This window comes from Xiphophorus couchianus, chromosome 23 (genome assembly GCF_001444195.1).
Source record: "Xiphophorus couchianus chromosome 23, X_couchianus-1.0, whole genome shotgun sequence".
In the NCBI taxonomy this organism is placed as follows: Eukaryota; Metazoa; Chordata; class Actinopteri; order Cyprinodontiformes; family Poeciliidae; genus Xiphophorus; species Xiphophorus couchianus.
In genome coordinates, this window is record NC_040250.1 from 14,082,334 (window position 1) to 14,101,653 (window position 19,320).

Sequence of the window (19,320 nt, forward strand, 5' to 3'; positions counted from 1 at the left end):
GAAGAGGCGGGGCATAATTTTTGGATCAAACTGCGCATGCGTAGATCCTAAACTATAAGTTTCGATTGTTGACTCACTGTATGTTCTATTACTTAGTATATTTGTGCTTTTAAATATATATAGAACGTTTAACTTTCTTGTAGATTAAATGTCTAATTCGAAACGAGAGAGAATTGGTCAGGCAGCTGCCATTTTAAACAATTAGAGTTAGCCATGTTCGGTATAGCAAACTCTTTCTTCTTCGGCACTAGTTGGCGCCGGTTAATAATTCCTGTAATACTGGCACCCAGTGGACAGATTGTACTACAGCAATTTTGCTATTTTTAATCAATCAATCAGATTCATTTATTTCTATAGCACATTTAATCTACAAGAAAGTTAAACGTTCTATATATATTTAAAAGCACAAATATACTAAGTAATAGAACATACAGTGAGTCAACAATCGAAACTTATAGTTTAGGATCTACGCATTAGCAGTTTGATCCAAAAATTATGCCCCGCCTCTTCCGTGACAACTCTCACACATTCAAAAAGAGTCTCGCTCTCACACATTCAAAAAGAGTCTCGCTCTCACACATACATAAAACGAGTCTTAGTACTGTGTGTGTGTTCAACTTTAGTCTTGTGTATGTGAGAGATAAACGTCTGTGTGTGTGCGAGCTGTTAGCAGTGTATGTGAGCGAGAAAGTTAACGTTTGTGTGTATGTGCGCGAGCTGGTAGTAGTGTATGTGCGCGAGCTGGTAGTAGTGTATGTGAGCGAGAAAGTTAACGTTTGTGAATGTGTGTGTGACATTTTAGTAGTGTGTGTATACGCAATTTGAGTATTTTTTGAATGTGCGTGAGTAATTTTTGAGTGTGCGTGGCTATTTGTTTTGAGTATGCGTGAGTTTTTGGTAGTGTGTGAGAGACAAAACGTAATTTTTTTGAGTATGCGAGAGTTTTTGGTAGTGTGTGAGAGACAAAACGTAATTTTTTGGAGTGTGCGTGGCTATTTTTTTGGAGTATGCGAGACTTTTTGGTAGTGTGTGAGAGACAAAACGTAATTTTTTGGAGTGTGCGTGGCTATTTTTTTGGAGTATGCGAGACCTTTTGGTAGTGTGTGAGAGACAAAACGTAAATTTTGTCCTAAACGGCCCCTCATAACATAGGGTTAATTCACCTTCATGGAGCTGTTTTCCACTAAGGATGACAAATGCGGCCACATTTTCGTTTTCCACTTTCTTATTTTGGAAAATGATGTAACCCTGAGCAATAAATGCAGATTTCTAATTAAACATCATAGACTTTTCATTATTATTTAGTAAAGCAGGAAACTAGAGAAATTAGGGCCTTAAATCCTAAATGGCCCAGGGACATCAGTTAAAATATTCATAGATCTAGACGTAAGCAGATATTTCATAATAACAGCAACATAAAGGTTTAATTCTATCACCCATCCTTGTGATGTGGAAGGGACAGGATGCATGACATTTCTACATATAACAATAAAATCTGAGAAATTTGTTGTGCATTTGTACACAGTCCCATTTACTGTGATGCCCCTGAATAAAATCCAGTTGCCACCAGAAGTCACCTAAATAGTACAAAGAATCCAGCTGTGTGAAACAGAGTTTACATCTTTAGTTGTTCTGTGAAACAAAGAACATCATGAAGACCAAGCAACACCGCAGACAGGTCAAGGATGAAGCTCTGGAAATGTTTAAAGCACATTAAACAAAATCCCATCTTACAGAGGATTGTACAGTCCATTTTCTGAAAATGAAAGGAGTATTGAACATCACAAAGGCTAAACTGTTTCCATGAACTGACAGACTGGACAATGGAATTAGTAAAACAACAAAAATGCCTGTGGTTACTCTGGAGAACTGGGTGGTTCAACTGAAATGTTTCAAAAAGAAAGTTTTTGTTGAAGGAAAGCCATGAGATGGCCCATTTAGCAGTGGTGGGTGTTGACAGGATGCTTTACATCAGCAGAGGAAGGGAAGCAGCTCAGAGTGGATAGGAAGATGGAATTTGATATTCACGGATGTTTTCTATTTTATCTGGCTAAGCAAAACAACAGCAACAAAAAAATCTCTTCTCTTTGTAGGACTAAAAAATCTTTAGTCCTACAAAGCTATGGCTCAGTGGGATGAAATACAACTGCAGGTCACACATTTAGGATTTTTAATTGCGCAAAATTTTGAAAACCACGTATATCTTTCCATACTCTTTTTTGCTATGTGCTACTGTGTATTGGTCCATCATCAAACATTCAGTATGTGTTTGACAGAACATGGAGAAAGTTCAGGAGGTATAAGCACTTTTGAAAAAGGACTATATCCCAGGGCTTTCTTTGAACTTTGTTCTTCTGATCAGCTGTTGATGTTTGTTCTGCCACTTGAACATGTGTGTGTTTAATTGGAAACAATGCAGGGGTTAAGAGGCAGACTGGCCCGGAAATTTGCTGCCGTTTGCCTGTCGTGACCTGCACCTGTCTGACCTGTAACAGCTTGGCACGTATTTCTTTTTTGTGTGCGTCGTCTGATGCTTTGTTGCTGCTTTTGCAGTGAGGTCACCCTTTCAAAATAAACACAGGCACAATATAATATACCTTCAATAGTGCAAACATCTATTGTTATTTTACCATGAACATAAAACTATTGTATTGAAAGATGTGTCAGGAAAATAGTCATGTACCAGTGTTTCAACAGCAGCAACGTGAATAGAGCCATTGGTGCAAGGTCTGATTAATTAAGCAGTGTTACTTGCTGACTAGGACAGAGGTTAGACTCAGATTTCTGCTTCTACAACACAACAGGGAGAGCTGACCAGTGCCAGACAAGGTGTGTCCTTACAAGCAGGTGTGTCCTCAGACTATCAACAAAATGTAACCATACAAGGTGTCTGGGGGCCCGCTCACAACCTTTAAGTTCACAACTTGCCATATTTGCCCATCTGTCTAACTTCAAAGTCTCTGGAAACACTTTTTTAAGACAATAAAACCTGCTTTTTGTCCTCCATATGCAAAACATCGCGTGTGAACAATTAGCTGAACAGCTGTGCGATGAGTTGACCGTATCAGGTTATTTCTGTTTGCTTGGCTCTTTTGTTACAGATATTAAAGAGCTGTAGTCGTGTTACCAGACAAACAGGTTGACAAAAACTTCAGTCCGATCAGATGATAAGAAAAGTTACGCACAGCTTTGTGAATCCAAGAGACTGACTAAAATTTTCACTTAAGCAGAAGATCAGCAACTTTAAGACTTTTGTTGTGATAAAACACAGAGCTGAGACTGTGCCTTATCTTGTTCTTCACCTTCCTATTTAAGCTGTCTTTGTAAGTGAAGTTATAAAAACAACATGCTGCACTGAGTACACAGCAAGACCAAGTTGTGAGTGAATATTGTGTCTATTCCTGGCAGGAGGTATTTTGAGTTTTAATAGGTCTTTTACCCTTTTAGTCTGAAAGAACGCCTGGCTGATTGACTGTGCAAACTAAGCCTGAATTCAGCCTGAGGCACCCACCAGTGCTGTCTTCACTTGCTGACCACATGGACCTCTGAGTTTTCTGAGCCAGGCAGTGAACAGCACTGAGCAGAAGCTTTTATCATCCGGCACTCTAAATGAACTTGGTGTTTTGTGGGTTGGCGAGCACTAATGTATGTTTACGCACCGTGTTTTCAAAGCACCTCCTTTCTTTACCGCAGCGATAGGTCACAGGATTGCTATTGACATTTTGTTTGAAGCCAGTTTCTTTTTTAATCTCTCTCTTTTTCATTCTGAGCCACTGAGACTCACTTCCAATTATGCTGTAACACCCGTGTGATTACAGCAACCATATTAGCAAATATACGACTGATAGCAATGGATTACAGTCTTAAGATTCTCACTAACAAAGAAACCTTTTGGCTTGGGCAGACTAGAAATGTATGCAGAGAAAGTTGGCAGATATTGTACTACTTCACTTGACTCATGCTGAGCTTACTCATGGCAATGATAAAGCAGATTCGTTTGTCACCTTTAGGGATATAGCAATACAGCCAGTTTATGAGACAAAACAAGACATGATATTGGGCTTAAAAGGGCAATAAAACTACGACTACCAATGGTTTGCCTTAACAAATGAAAAGTGTTTTAAAGAATCTATAATCAGTGCAGAATAATTTATTCTATATTTGACCAGACTATATGGATTCTGTGCTTGTCTATGTTGGTCCTGAAGGTTAATCGTAGTTAATATGAACTTTTTGTGCTATCACAATCTTAAAGTGGGTTTTAACCCTTCTCTGTTCAGTCAAGAAAATCAAGTTCAGGTTTGACCAAAGTATTTTAGATTTTGAATCGAAGATGATCAAATCCTGGCTAGACTCCTTGAAAACTTGTGCTGTAGGTTTTTACTTTTAGCAGTGATACAAAGATAGAATGTAGATGCTAATCTCAGTTTTGGTAGCACTGGTTACCTTCCTGCTGTGGCACATTATCTTTGTAATGAAAAGTCAGCTTGTCCACATTTCTAGTTTGAGTTGAGAGTTGTTTGGCAGAGCTTTGCATCAAATATTGCTGCCACACATTAAAATCAAAAGTTGCAAGTCTAAACTTGGATCTCACGTAACTACTATCAAACGTAGCATGTTACAACCTTTATTAATGAGTTCGTTCTTTTACTGGGTGAATGCCTAAAACAAAGAGACGTACATTAGCCTTTTTAGTTCATACTTACATGATCTACATGCATTTAATATGCTTCACAATCAACTGAAAAGCATGAATGAAGGATTGAAGGCAATCCACATTATGCTCCTGATCCACCTCTGGAGGTAGTCATAAATTCATAATCACTATAAACTGTGACGCGATAACATGATATCACGGAACGAGTGTCATATAATCCAGTAGCTGCAGCACCAGGAGTTTGCTGATCCACAGTGACATCATCATCCAGCGTAAGAAACATGTCGATTAGCAGAATTTGAAGCAGATAAGACACGCTGAGGTTGATACACAACAACTTGCCTAGTACTTAAAGAACTTCATGCAGGCCCACTTTGAAAGTAGGTCTGCATGAAGATTGAGACACCGAGTTCAACGCTCGAGAAAATCCTGCACATTAGATGAATGCTGCATGTGTTAGGTCACGCCCCACAAAAATCCACAAAAATGCCTGGATGATAAGAAAGCTTTTTTGTAGAACTATAATCCAAAAGGGTCCATTGTCATAACTCTGTTTTGCTATTAGTGATTAACAGCACAACAATTAGGAAATCTCAATGGTTGGTCAACTTGCTACTAAAATGAGGTTAAGTCAGACAACAATGAATACCCAAAACGCTGCCTCAAAAATATTAGTTTTTACTGTTTTGCTTCTAATACAGAATAACCAAGTGTTGTCAGTCAGCACAACAATCAGGCTTTACTAGGCAACAACAGGCTTTATTAGAGAAAATAAAGAATTGTTCCCTTTCTTATATCAGAATAGAGTCTCAAACATAAATATAGTTGTCAAGATTAATGTACATACCTTCCTCCCAGAGGTTTTAATACAAGTTTCCACTGATACTGCGGTTACATAGTGCAAATCATGACAGACTTCAATTAGAAAAGCAATTTTGTGATGTCTTATTAATAAGATGTATATCGATGATCACCAGACCTGGAATGATATTTAAGTTGTGCAGTACTGTTTGAGCTTTGATGCACCATTTTCCAAGTTTTATTGCAATATTTACATTTACTGACAAATCCATGAAGCTTATAACTTATACATGAGGCACATACATCATGCACAAGTGACAGCAAGGAGGGTGTGTGTGTGTGGAGGGTGGGGGGAATGTTCAGTCTCTTGTCCATCAACAATAATAATTGTGTGCAGGGGAAAAGAAGAAACTCCATCTGACTAACGAAACATTTTTAATCAACAACAGAAGCGAATGTATGCCTGTGATATCTGCACAAGTTCACAGAAGCAGCTCATGTTTGATGGTATTTATATAAGAGGCTCTTTTAGCTAACATTGGCATTAGGAAAAGAGTGATGAATTCATATGAAGGACGAAGGGTAAGTGACAGAATGAGGACAAGCTGAAGGAGTGAGGCTGCTGTTGACAGTAAACCCGTTGGACGACGGAGACTTGGCCTCGCCATTGTGGTGCTGTGGCCCAGGCATTGGGGCAAAGCACATATCAAATTACCATCAGCTTACCAACACTTCTCTGAGTGTGTGTGTATGTGAGGGGGTGTTCAAGCTCACCACATACACAAACACACACAGAAAAAAAAATGTTCATGGACGTCAACATGCATGCTGCCATGAAAAATGACCAGTACCATCAAACAGCATGAGTCCAGAGGATATGCATCAGCTCCTCTCTTTCCTTTTTCCTCTCCCAAAGCCCACTGCTCATCAGAGACTCATTGTACTCGTCTGTCTGTGTGCTGCAAAATGAGGTGATCAAGAAAAACACTCAGAAAAAAAACTCCTTAGTTTGCTTTTGAGCACTGGAATCTTTAGGAGCCGAAACCTTAAAGCAGGTGTGTATTGTGGTGGTTTACAAATGCTTTGGAGGCATTTGATCATTAAAGGTTTTGCATTACACTTGGTGTTATAAGCTTCAGATTCACCTGCTGGGCCACAGACACACTTCTGTGAATGTCTTGCATGGCCTTCCACTCTGTGGGAGGCCATTGCTTCTACTTCATTACAGTATCACTAATGTTTAACTGTGAAATATTTAGAGGTGAGTAAATTTCATCACTGCACTTATTGCACAGGTGGAATCCTGTCATTATACCATGTTGGAGTTTAATTTTTTACTCATGTGGCTATTGAAGTGTCTAAAACATCTGAATGCAGTGGTTTGGAAGCATGCCATATTTTGGTAGTATAGTGGAAATTTAACACATCATATTTGTTTACGTTGATGTGAAACACTACAGTGAACATTTTTATCAATTTCTGTGGTTAACAGAGGCATCAGCATTCTAACAACAACAGATTTGTTATCCCATATTAAATTAAAAGAGGTATCTTTGCACCTTCTTATTTGCTATTTAAAATTGTGAAAGTATAAACAGATCAATAAAAACTGAGAAAGCGTAAAAAACGAGTAGCTAAAAACAGATTTCCATTAGTCTCGCTAAGTCTCACCAACAAAGGCTGCAAATACTTTGTTTGCAACGCAATCAAAGCAGAAAATACACATGTAGAAATCTTTTCAAGTGAAAATGAGGAGTTTTTGAATGATGGCATTCTGACATTAATGGTACAGAGAGAGGAGGATTTACCCATAGAAAACAATAATTAACTGCACAGATTGCAGTTTGTGGTTTTGTGTGCTGTACTGTTGTTAGAAAGTGGGAAAGGTTGCAGTTAATGAACACAGACATGCAGCCTCAAGTAGAAAAAGCTGAATCCATTAATTTTTGCATATCTCGCACTTACTCTAGCATGCACATCAAATAGATTTAGACAGATTTAGATTAGAGCCGCAGTGGGGACGGGGTCAGATCTGATTGATACAGAAAGATTAGATGTGATATGTCAGAGAATTAAGACCAAGAGACTGGAGTCTGATCAGAAAAATCCATGTTCAATGAATGGCAACAGCTGCATGAACACGTGTTGTCAACAGAGACAGTGACTCGACTTTCTTATCACAGTTGCATTGCCTTCTTCACCCTTTGGCTCAACACCAAGACAGCTTGGAGCCGAAAAAGACAGACTACTTGTGGAGATATACGGCAAACTCTGAGGACTGATGGCTGCTGCTGCCAATGGAGAGAGAAGCACATTCTTTATGGGGTCATTTGGATGGATATCCCACTGACCCATGCTCTGCGCTGTCATTTGTCATTCAGCACAATAAAAATAACAGACGAATCTGTACAGAAACATGCACAAAGGAAAAAGGAGAATAATTAGAAGCAAACTATGTTCTGATAAAAAGATCACATTTAGTGAATCAAAGGCTTGGTATCAATTTAAGAGAAACATTTTTGCTACCTCATGGAAAGTTCATAGAGAGATTTAATAACATTGCATTTCTTTAAAAGTCAAGATGTCAACAAGTTGCCTTGGTGTCCCATTTCTAACAGTAGTAACATGCTTTGGTCACAATATCACTATGCAAAATATTACATACTTCTGCAGACCAAATCGCATATCAATTCATAGAAAATCTGCACAACTTTCTCCATTTAATTAATGTAATTCAAATATTGTGGTCATGTTAACTGTGTAGCATCTGTTCAATGATGGAGAATGCCAAAAGCAGAACATTACATCTGAGGGGACATCGCTACAATAGGGCTACAAGACCATAGCTACAGAATTTAATGTTTTACAAACAATTTTTAAAATGAAGTCGCTTTTGTCTTATTTCAGGCTGGGTGTTGAAGTTAGCAGCACAACACTTTCAATATGAAGCTTGCTTTATCACTACATTGACAAAAAATGAAATAAAATAATCAGGATGGATATTAAAGGGTGGAAAGGTCAAACAAATTGTGGAGATTAAAACTGGGAGGTTGAACAGCTCATTTTTGACTTTGGAAAGAGAAATGTTTCACTGCTGCAAATCTGTATTAGTCACTGAATTACTTTCTTTCAAACATAATTAGATCTAAGGTTATATTGGTAGTTATTAAAAAAAACAGATTTTAAACACTGCAAAAAAAAAAGAGTCTAAAGCCAGAAAAGTATTATATTATAAATTATTGACAATTTGCTACAACATTTTTAGTGAACTGATACCACAAGAATAGTTGCTGGATTAATAATCTAAAATATATTAAAATATACTAGAATATCTTAGATGTCTCTAAGAGTTAATTGTTTTTTCTCAAAAAAGGAAAATATAAGAAATAATACAAAGTTCTTTGTCTAGTATCACAGAGGATGACATTTGCACATTTTCAGTATCAGACAGAATTTATTACTGAAAATATTTCATGAACACAGACAGTTAGGAAATTATACCAGAAATGAGAAAGTAAGACAATTACTTTCTAATTGGAAATAAAACAACATAATCTATGTGTAATAATTCCTGGACCCAAAAAGCTACTATTAGTTGTTTCAGTTTTTCCAGAACAGTTCAAATACGTTCAAATTGTATTAGTCAGGCATTTTGGCACATTTGAGCTCCTAACAGGTTTCTGTGTCCCGATTTGTGCTGTTGTTAAACTTTCTCCAGCAAGTCTTTGAAAGACATGATGTTAAGTTCCACTAGGACGGCTGCTTTTTGGTCATTTACAGATATGGTATATTATGCAGACTGTGTTGCTCACATTTCCCAGACATGGCGCATGTTGTTTATGATTACAGACATTTGAAATCATCCCTTATCTCAGACACAGTGGATCAATACAGCCCCCGCTGCTGGGCGCATTTCATTTCTCCCACGGTATAAACCTTATGCATCCTCTGAAAGATTGCCTGCTCAAACCGATAAGTCAGTACATTGGACTGGCTGTAGTCTCAATGACATTTTCTTTCTATTTGGATAGCTCCACTGGGCAAAATCTAAGCGGCCTGCCGGTTCTCAGACTGGTAAATCACAAGAAGGGCAGGAATCACTGAGGGTACTTTTGATCACAGATCACTGACATGATACTCAGTTTCTGCATATAGATCAGAGGCAATGGAGAGGAAATTAAAGTCTCGCTGGTTTTACAGCATATGCTATTACTGATTACTGTTTAACAAAGCTTGCACATCCTGTTGCAGAAGGCAGGTCACTGAGGTAGGAGAGAGGGAGAAAGCGAGGGGAAGAATGAAGACAGGAAAAGCAAAAAGGAAGAGGAGGGATATAGAGAAATATGGGTCAGACAGAGAAAGACAGTGAGAGCTCAATGTAAATGAGAACCTGTAAACATGTACAGACTAATCTCATTATCCCTCCTCCATCCTCCTGGGCCTGTGATCAGATGCCCGATTAAAGCAGGAGATGAAAGAAGAGAGGTAGAGATGGAGATGGAGGTAAGAGTGAGGGAAAGGAAATATAGGACGCCAGAGGTAGATGATAGTCAAACTGAGAGGAAATAAGTAGCAAGTGAGAAACAATGTGCAAGAAAATTCAGTGTATAATACATGTTATCTGAGCAGTTCATTTATGTGAGCAAAGGCACTGCAGTGCACAGAAGGAGCAATAAGTTAAAATAAGCAGAAGCTTAAGCTTGCTGTAGAGATGGCATTATATAAAAAAGGCAATGCCAACTCTAGATTACAACTTAATATTTATAATCATAAACAGAAGGTATTGAAATTTATGCATGCAAATTATATCATTCTTTAGATTGGAAGTTCAATAGGCTGCAAAATTTATAAGAAAAGTGATGCCAATAAAAGGATATGAAAAATAAAATAAGGCTCATTAATCTCTATTGGCTGAATGAATCTCTCATTTTTTCAGTCTCATATTTCCTGGTTTAGAAGTAAAAGGTTTATATATTTCCCTTTTTTCTTAACCCTTCAGTGGTGTTCTGCTTACGTGAACCAGGTTCCATGTTTACTGGCTGAAAAACATGACAAGAACTTGAGTTTTTAGTTTGAGATTGGCTTGGCTTCGTTTTATGATACTTCTGCAAGAGCATGTCAAGCAACATATTGCTGAAAGCGCTCAATAGATCCATGTGTGCAGATATTAATAAAATTATGTTCAGGTCAGCTGGACTCCAGGGCAATAAAAGTGTGGGAGTTGTAAGTGAGACCATGGTTTGGCAAAAGCAAAGCTAAATGGCTTGCTGTTGTGAGCTATAACTGTTTATTAGGATTCATACTACACAGATTGATGATACCTACAGTAAAGATACATTTTAATGTATTTATTTGAATTACATGTGGTAGAAGCATAATTGTAAAGTGGAATCAATATGAGTCATGCTTTTCTTTTTGTCCGAATGAAAATGTGAAGAGTCCGACATGTCAATGCTCTATACGTGCACTTTATAATGCACATATAGTGAATCATCATTTGACCTTTATACATCTTGAAACAAGGCTTCTTTTTTTTCCAAGTTCCCCTGTGCAAAGTGGCTTAGGCTCTGCATTGAGAGCTCCTGAGAACCTTACCACAAAATTTTCACACTGGGTAAAGGATGAGTTTTGACTGCTGGAAGGAGAACCCGCTTCTGACAAGTTTTCTTCCAGGTCTCCCTGTTATTTAGCTCTATCCATGTTCCCATCCACTTACTCTAGATTTCCTAATCCTGCTGAGGAAAACACCCCCACAGCATGATGCTGCCATCACCATGTTTCACAGCGGAAATGGTGTGTGCGGTGGAAATTCCATATTGGCCTCATTTGACCGTAGCACTTTGCTACAAATGTTTACCATGCATTCTTGTGTTGACTAGATACTCATGAGTATGTGACTTCCTGATCATTTACACCAAATTATTTGGGAGTTTCAAAGTCAAGAGAACTGAGTACAAATGTTGGCTAAAAGAAATTAAACCATGTATGCTCCCCATTAAATGCTGAAAAACACAAGAAAAATACATCTCAGATATATGGGATCTCCCTCAGGCACCAGTCTGTTTATACCTATGGTACACATACTTTGCACACTGCAAAAGAGAGGGAAAGAGCGAACTGATTGCTGGCATGAACGGATAGCTCTGCTTCTCTTTCTTTTCTCTCTCTAGAAGACAGAGACAGAGTTGGAGAAGATGCAGGTTGTTTTCTGTTAACGCAGCAGCTGGTACACAGATATATTTTAGTTCTAACAGAAAGATATTTCTTTTTAATAAGCAAGAAGCTGACAGCCAAATTAAACCAGGTTTTACAGGTAGTGCAGTGCCATTTCACACTTGACATATTTCCCGCTGCTGTTAGACCAGACAGCATGAAATAGGTACTAAAGGTGTAGTCATAACACTGCCTGTGGCTGCCTCTAATAGAGGACTGTTAACATGCTGTTACAATAACAGTAGCCACAGGAAATAAAAGCCACAATCCAGGTAATGGAAAAAAATATATCTTAAATATTTTTCCTGTGGACTGTTCAACTTTTTTTCATTACACTTTGAATTTTTGACGTCACTGACTTTTATTCCAAAAAAAAAAAAACATTCATTGCTCAATCCATCTTATCCTTTTCTGTTTTTTTATGATGATTCTGGTTTCTTGTCTTCACAGTTTATCGTCACCTCATCTCAAGTCCCCTTCTCTACTTCCACATCGCGTGTCCCATCCCCCCTCTGCTCCGTCAGAGCAACAGCAGAGCTCTTCATCAGGCAGATGTCAGGCATCTGTCACAGTCCAGGCCAGTCTTGGCATGATTGATTTTTGGCCCACCTGCGTCTCTCGTAATGACCAACTGTCAGTTGTTTTACTGCCTGCCCTCTCTATATTCTGCGGCTGCAGCATCTAGGAGTTAAATCTCTTAGCTCAGACCTACAGTGCATTATTCCGCTTGTCTTCCAATAAAATTTATGTGGGTATAATGCAGAACCTTCCCGTCTCCCCTGTAATCTCTGCTGAGATTACCTTTGTGTATGGATGTTTCAGGCCAGCAAATAATTTTAAACAAGTGCAAATTTTGTGCAACTTTTGTAATAAAGTTGTTCAAGGATTTGAGTCTACTTGGAAAAAGAAGCTGATATCTCAGTTTTTGAGAAGATTTTAAACCAACTGAGAATCTGCACCCTCAAAATGAAAAAATATGAAAGACCTGACATGATATGTTTCTTGAGTGGTAAGATTATTTCATCTTCAGCTGAAAGATTTGTGCTTTCTATTGATTATGAAAAGGCAAAGTCAGAGCTTATCCCAAAACAACTAATAAACAAATGGAGATAGAATGCTTCATAACAAAAATATAAAGGATATTAACTGCAGCCACAGAGATGTTATGATCAGATTTCCATAGACGTCAAGATGTCGAAAGCAATAATTACAGCAGATAGTGAGGAGAATCACAAAGTTGCTCTGTCTGTTTCAAATTCAGGTTTTAAACCAAACTTTGCTGGATATCAATGGAACATGTTTAAATCTAAAATGCTGGAAAACATTTGGAAATCTCAGACTTGAATTTGGGATTTACATTCTCTAGGGAATATACACACTTCCATGCCAAACGTATTACTTTATTTGTTTTAAAATATAAGCATCTTGTCAATCAGGCACTGCTGTGTCACAAACAAGGTGCACCTCTGATCCTTCTATAAATAACTATTGACAGCTCCTGGCCAGATACTGTATATGTATATATATTATTCTCCATTTATAATAGTTCTTAAAGGGAAATCAGAATCACCTAAGATTGTTACATCATATGAACATCTTACAAAAACCAGAAAAGAGACATCGTCACACATCTCTGGCTTATATTTTTCTTATTCCTTGAAATAGCATCCTTTGCATTTGGAAGTTTTTCGTTCTAATTTGCTGCGTCTGGAGCCTAAAGGGACATGTTTATTCTCTCAGTGAAAACATAAAAATAGATTTTTTAAAAATAACATTAAATATTAATGTTTTCTGTCTCCCATCATATTGTTGTTGAACTATTGTGGCATCCAAGCTGTTCTCTTCTTGCTACCCCCCGAAGACAGCAGTAATGCTTCTGGGCTGTCTATGTGGGTAAAGATACGACGATTATGGAATGAAACATAACTGGGTTAAGACTTTTCTATGGTGCATGTAAGTTCTTGTCATCATATAAGTACTTCACAATTGCACAATTAGCTGTGATTCGTTTTGCTTCTTTCAGTCTTAATTATGTTCAGTTATCCTATAAAAAAAACTAAAGCCTCAAAAGCAAGGATAATGTAAATGCACAAATAAAAGCAATAAGAAAACTTCACTTGTTTCTGTGTATGATCCTCAAAATGTACAAGGATGTACAGGTTTACAAATGTTAGTATCAGAGTACGTTAAAGTTATAAGAAATCATAGAAAGAGCAATGACATTAATTTAGGGCTAACATGAGCTGTAACAGGGTGATCATGTTAATGCCTGTTTTGCGATGAATTGTGGCCTTTGTTCTACTTGCATTTCTAGTAACTTGAGAATCAGTCCATGTCAACTTGATACGGGGTTATGTTCCAGGTGAAAGAAGGAATTTTTAAAAGAAAGCGTACCTACAAACAATTTAAAGCTTGAAACCACATGAGCACATTCATCCTGACATGACTGGACACTAAAAGTGGAGCCTTAAGGGAGAACGTTTGATGGATTTTTTTTCAGGGCATACAATGTTCTTTACCTGAACTCAATCCTTTGCCTGAGTCCAAGACATCTGATGATTTTACCCATGCCAAGAACATGTCCAAAACCTCCTTCATGTCCCTCAGCAGCCATCACACTGAGTAAGAGGAGCATCAAACTGGAGGCAGAGTGAATGAAGAGGCACAGCGTCTCCCTCAGCTGCGCTCACCTGGATGTCAAGCCTCTTTGATGAGATGCTGTTCTAGGGCAAGATACAACTTTACATTTGAAGAAGGGGCAAGACTCTATTGTCTATTGCTGTTTGTGTCTTGCAGCCTTTACTCCAATCTTTGTCTTTCCCCATTCCTTATCCTTCTCCTGCCCTGTTTTCATTCTATCTGCCTGATGTGGGCTACAGGCTGTCCAAGGAGAGCTGAGATGCAGCAGAAGGCATCTTTGAAACAGAGATCTGGCAGCAAACCTTTCATTTATAGTGTTGCACCTGGCCAACGAAGGCTTCAGGGTAGCTCTGCTGTCAGGAGGTATTTCACCAGAGATTGGACAAAAAAGTAGAGAAAGGAAATAAAAATGCAAAAAGCAAGAAAGCGAAAGGAGGAAAAAAAGTTTCTTCAGTATTAATAACCTATTTCACTATAACTATTTCACCTATACTTTCACTGAGCCCTGAAAGGGAGACATAAACAACGATAAATAGAGACATCAGAGGAAAAACAGGCAGAAACGAGCAGAGGAAAGCAAAAGGTGGAGCAGAGTGATAAAAGGACACAAGTCTCAAAGTAGAATGAAGCCTCTTGGAAAGTCATCTCCAAGGCAAAAACACAGAAATGTGTTGAGAAATTGGCTGATTAATTATCAGATAAATAAAAGTACAATCCATACAGCATCAGTGAGCCACCAGGTAGCATAAGCAACACCACTCATCAGTGTGAAAGTTGTAACTGAGGAAACATGTATAAAAACAAGGTATATGTACGTATATATAGCTATGCATGTCTATAAAGGCAAGGTTCTACTAAAATATAGTGACAGTATCAAGATTAACAAACGTGAGTTAGAGTGCTGCATCCCTTTTCAAATGCTGTGTGACTTTTGGTGGGTAGAATATGACACATTTTTGCCAGTATGACACAAGGAAACAGGTTTTTCTACCACTTAACCAACGAGGTTTGTGCGTTCTTCATGGCATCACGACAGAGGATAAACGTTTAAATACAAAGTACACAGAAGAGGGCATGACAAAAGCAAAGGAAGAGAAAAGCCCAGACTATAATCCACCTTTTGGTGAGAGACTTAGAGAGTAAAAGGTTGCAGTAAAAACAATGCGCTGGCCCTCAGCATCTGTATGGAAACTAATTGCCTTATTTAATGAAGTGTCTTGTTATGTTAAGTGTTGCTGCTGATTGACAAAGTTTTCAACATTCCAAACTCGCTTACGCTTTTCTGAGACATTTAGTCACACATTGTGGGCAGTACAACCCATAATCAACAGTATTCATCTCTGCACTATGACGAAGTATAGGACCTCATTATAGCAATTTCTGTTCATTCAGAATCCTGATTTTGATTTTATACCCCAATATTGCAATTGTTATCTCAGCATGGCAGCGGTTGACCTCTTACATCTCCTGCGGATTAAAGCTTTTGTGACGGGTAAAATATTAAAGGTGAACGAGTCAATTAAAGTGACTCGAGTCGTGCGTGACAATAAGATAGACATTTTGTGTATGCATTTGAGAATTAATGGCTTTTAAAATCTCCCCACCCCTTTTTAAAATAATTGACACGTTTTCTCTCGTAAAGAACATAATAACTCAAAAGTGCCCCATTGACAGTTGCTGTCTATAGCCGTGAAGGACTGTTAGCTTGATAAATGGATAGTCCCTGAGCTGTCTACCTGGTCCTGCACGGGGCATTCAGGCAGCAACACTACCAGGCAGGTCTGTCCTTAGTCCTAAATGCCATGTCTGGGAACTCAGACAAGGATTATTACCGAGTCAGACCGTTTAAGGCTGACAAAATGCTGTTTACTTTAGGCACAGCTCGCATTTTCCACTGTCTACATCAAATGGGAGAAAATGGGAACTTGTCTGTGCAGTGAGCAGGTATTTGAACTAAAACGTTTTCTACAGAAGCCATCTGTGGAAAAAGAGTGCTCAGACATGAGCACTGATTACTAATTGCCAAGTCTGGAATCAGGTGATTCCAACTAGAGCTGTTTTATGAAGAAAATAACAATAATCATGATAATTAGGTTAATATTAAAACACAATTACACATTGAACTTGGAAACAGGCAGTTAAATAACCGATTTTTACATTTCAGTTTATTCCATTTACGTTTTGCATTTTTAGAAATGATTTCCACTTAAAGGATCATATGTATGTCAAAATATGTGTCTTTGATATCATGATGTATATATGATATAGAATTTTTTACCACTCAAATCTACATAATATACATTTTACTAATTTTAAAAACGTTATTTGAAAACACATCAGCAGACTTCTGTATTTCTAAAACCTTTCAATTTTTTTCTAAAATTTTTGATTAAAGGTTTTCTAAAATCTACCATTTAGTCATTTAAAGATGATTAAATGAGATTTAATCTAATTTGTTTAACTGCTACAGTAATTATCTTGCAATACATCTAAAAAAATAAGAATACTGTACTTTTTTTTGTTGCTTATTCACAGAGAATATTTATCATAATTTAGATGATCATGGCGTCATGTCCTAATCACCTAATTAACTCAAAATATCTGCAAAAGTTTCCTGAGCAAAATGTCCTTTCAGGTTGGGTCAGTAAACTATTGTGTAGTTTACTGCTCAGTTGACAGATGCCCATAAAATGGTGACAAGGAGGGTAAACCACAAAAGGACACGGCTATGGAAACTCAAAGCACATTCAGAAATAAGACAGCACAACTCTTGTTGGAAAGTCTTGCTATCTAGGCTGACAATTTAGTGCTTTTTCCAACAATTTCATTGGAAAACCTGCTCTGTGATGTCAACATGCTTTCCTCCCACAAACAATACAAATCAGAGATTATAGCAAATATCCAGCTGTGAAGGTTATGTGCCACTACGTTTTCCCATGAGATTATGCACTGAGATGGCAAATGATCGCAAGGCTGAGGAAGGAAGCTGACAAAGACCTGGAATTCAGCCGCACAGACCAACAAGTGCATTATGTTTCAACTCTGCGGGGGGCTTCACATGGCTGCCAGGCTGCAAGACACGATGGCAGTCTTACAAGGCAAACCATTTAAGACCTGAATGAACAAATCCCCTGAAGACACATTGTCAGATGTAATCAGGGGTTTAAGTCGAAATGGCTTTAAGCAGGTTTTTGTGGTGTTTGTCCAGATACTGTCAAGGGTTTGATTCCTGATTGCAGCACTGATATATTCTTCTCGTTCACTGTCACACTCTTTTACCTCGACTCAACACAATACAGGGGAAGCACCAAGCGATTGACTGTGGACTGGAATCAAATGATTTTTTTTTTTTAAGTTCTGGCTTGGTCAGCTGACAGAAACTCAAAAATGTGATTGTTTTTCAATCAGTAAACACACCATGTTTAAACATTACCAGGTCTCTTTAACAGCAACAACCTTTGGTGAGGAAGGTGTTACAATAGGGAGAAGACTAACATTTAGACTAACAGAGGAAGGACAAAAATTGTGAGATGCTATTGAAAAGGAAACTATCTTTACAGAAGCACTGACTGTCTGTTGCTGGTCATTTTGATACTTTGCATCTCACACATTTGTAGTTGTGATCACTTCACACCTGACATTTTCATGTATCGTCATAAAATATCTGCCACAGGACATCAGTTCATATCTGCCTTTGGAACATTTCCTTAAACCAGCGAAAAGCAAATTGACTCGGATCAGGTCAGAGATTTCCCAGGAATAGGTAATTCTCAAACGTATTTCAAACATTTTATTAATAATAAGGAAAAAGAGAAAGCTGTCATACACTGAAGATAGTACTGATATTTTTATGAAGAAATATAAGCTTCAAATCCTTGTTTCCAGTAGATCAAACTGAAATTCAGGCATCAGTTTTCTGATAACAAAGGAATAAAAAAATGAATGGGTATAAATTACTGAACAGGTGTTGGCCTACTCTCTTCAGATAGTTGGCTGGAGAGATACTAAGGCTGGCGACAGATGAGGGTTTGGATTGGAGATTGAAAATCAAGGGGAAAGATCTTTGAGAGTGGAGTTAAAAATAGAGCAAGACATGGAGGATGGGTTGAGGAGGAAAGGGAAGAGGAGGAAGAGAAGTACAGAGGAGGAGGAGGAGGAAGTGTACCTGAGGTCTTGGATGCAGACTAGTTAGCACTGAGCAGGATCACCGTGGGCACTGATGGCCTGCAAAGAGAGACAGAGTGAGAAAATGCAAAAGACCAAGATAAGTCAACAGAGATGAGGGAGGAATGGTGACAAATGAGAAAAAAAAAAAGAAATAAAGCATCAAGCGAGGCAAATATCAGATGAAAGACTGAATGAGCAGGAAGAGGAGGAGCTGGGGGAGGTAGTGAAAAAAAGAAACAAGTCAGATTAGCATGAAAGCCCATGTTTGAGTCCAAAACAAATGGTAATTTCACAGTAGGCTGTGGATGGGAGCAGTAACTACCAACAGAGTGTGACAGATACACATGCCGAATGGGCACGCACACTCTCTCTCAAACACCCCTACACACATTCACACTGAGACGCATATGGTTGCTCGGTATGACAAGTTTGTAGAGGTTGGGTCAATAAATATTATTTGTAACAGCTATGTTTATATAGAAAATGCCGCTCAGTGCAATACATTAGAGTACTGCATGTTGCAATCTTTACAGCCTCTATAGTTTTGACAGATATTTCAGTTTGGTTCAATTTAAGTCACAGATTAACATAATTATTGTAAAATATGCTTTTTCCATTTAGCAGTTATTTACAACTGAACTTGCCTACAAAATCATGCTTAACTTATTGGAAGAAATATAGAATAAATGCTAAATGAATATAGTATTAAGCAAATTTGGGTAAGAAGACAGGTCATGGTATGAGATCTTGTTCTGTTCAAACAGCAATATTTTCCATTCAAGTCAAGTCTGTACCTTGAAGGACTTTTTAGTTTAACATTTCTCTGTGCAGCATGTGATGAC

At 38.0% G+C, this 19,320-nt stretch overlaps 1 protein-coding gene across 2 annotated transcripts in view; it reads right to left on the bottom strand.

Moving 5' to 3' along the window:
- Window positions 1-19,320, bottom strand: part of mid2 (midline 2) — a 154,311-nt gene that overhangs the window by 104,468 nt on the left and 30,523 nt on the right. Inside the window, exon 2 of one of the 2 annotated variants that reach the window (XM_028008931.1) lies at window positions 18,477-18,535. The exons of the other annotated variant lie outside the window; for it this stretch is intronic. The gene's annotated coding sequence lies outside the window, so the exon portion shown is untranslated. The remainder of the gene's footprint in view (window positions 1-18,476; window positions 18,536-19,320) is intronic. 2 annotated transcript variants of the gene reach the window in all.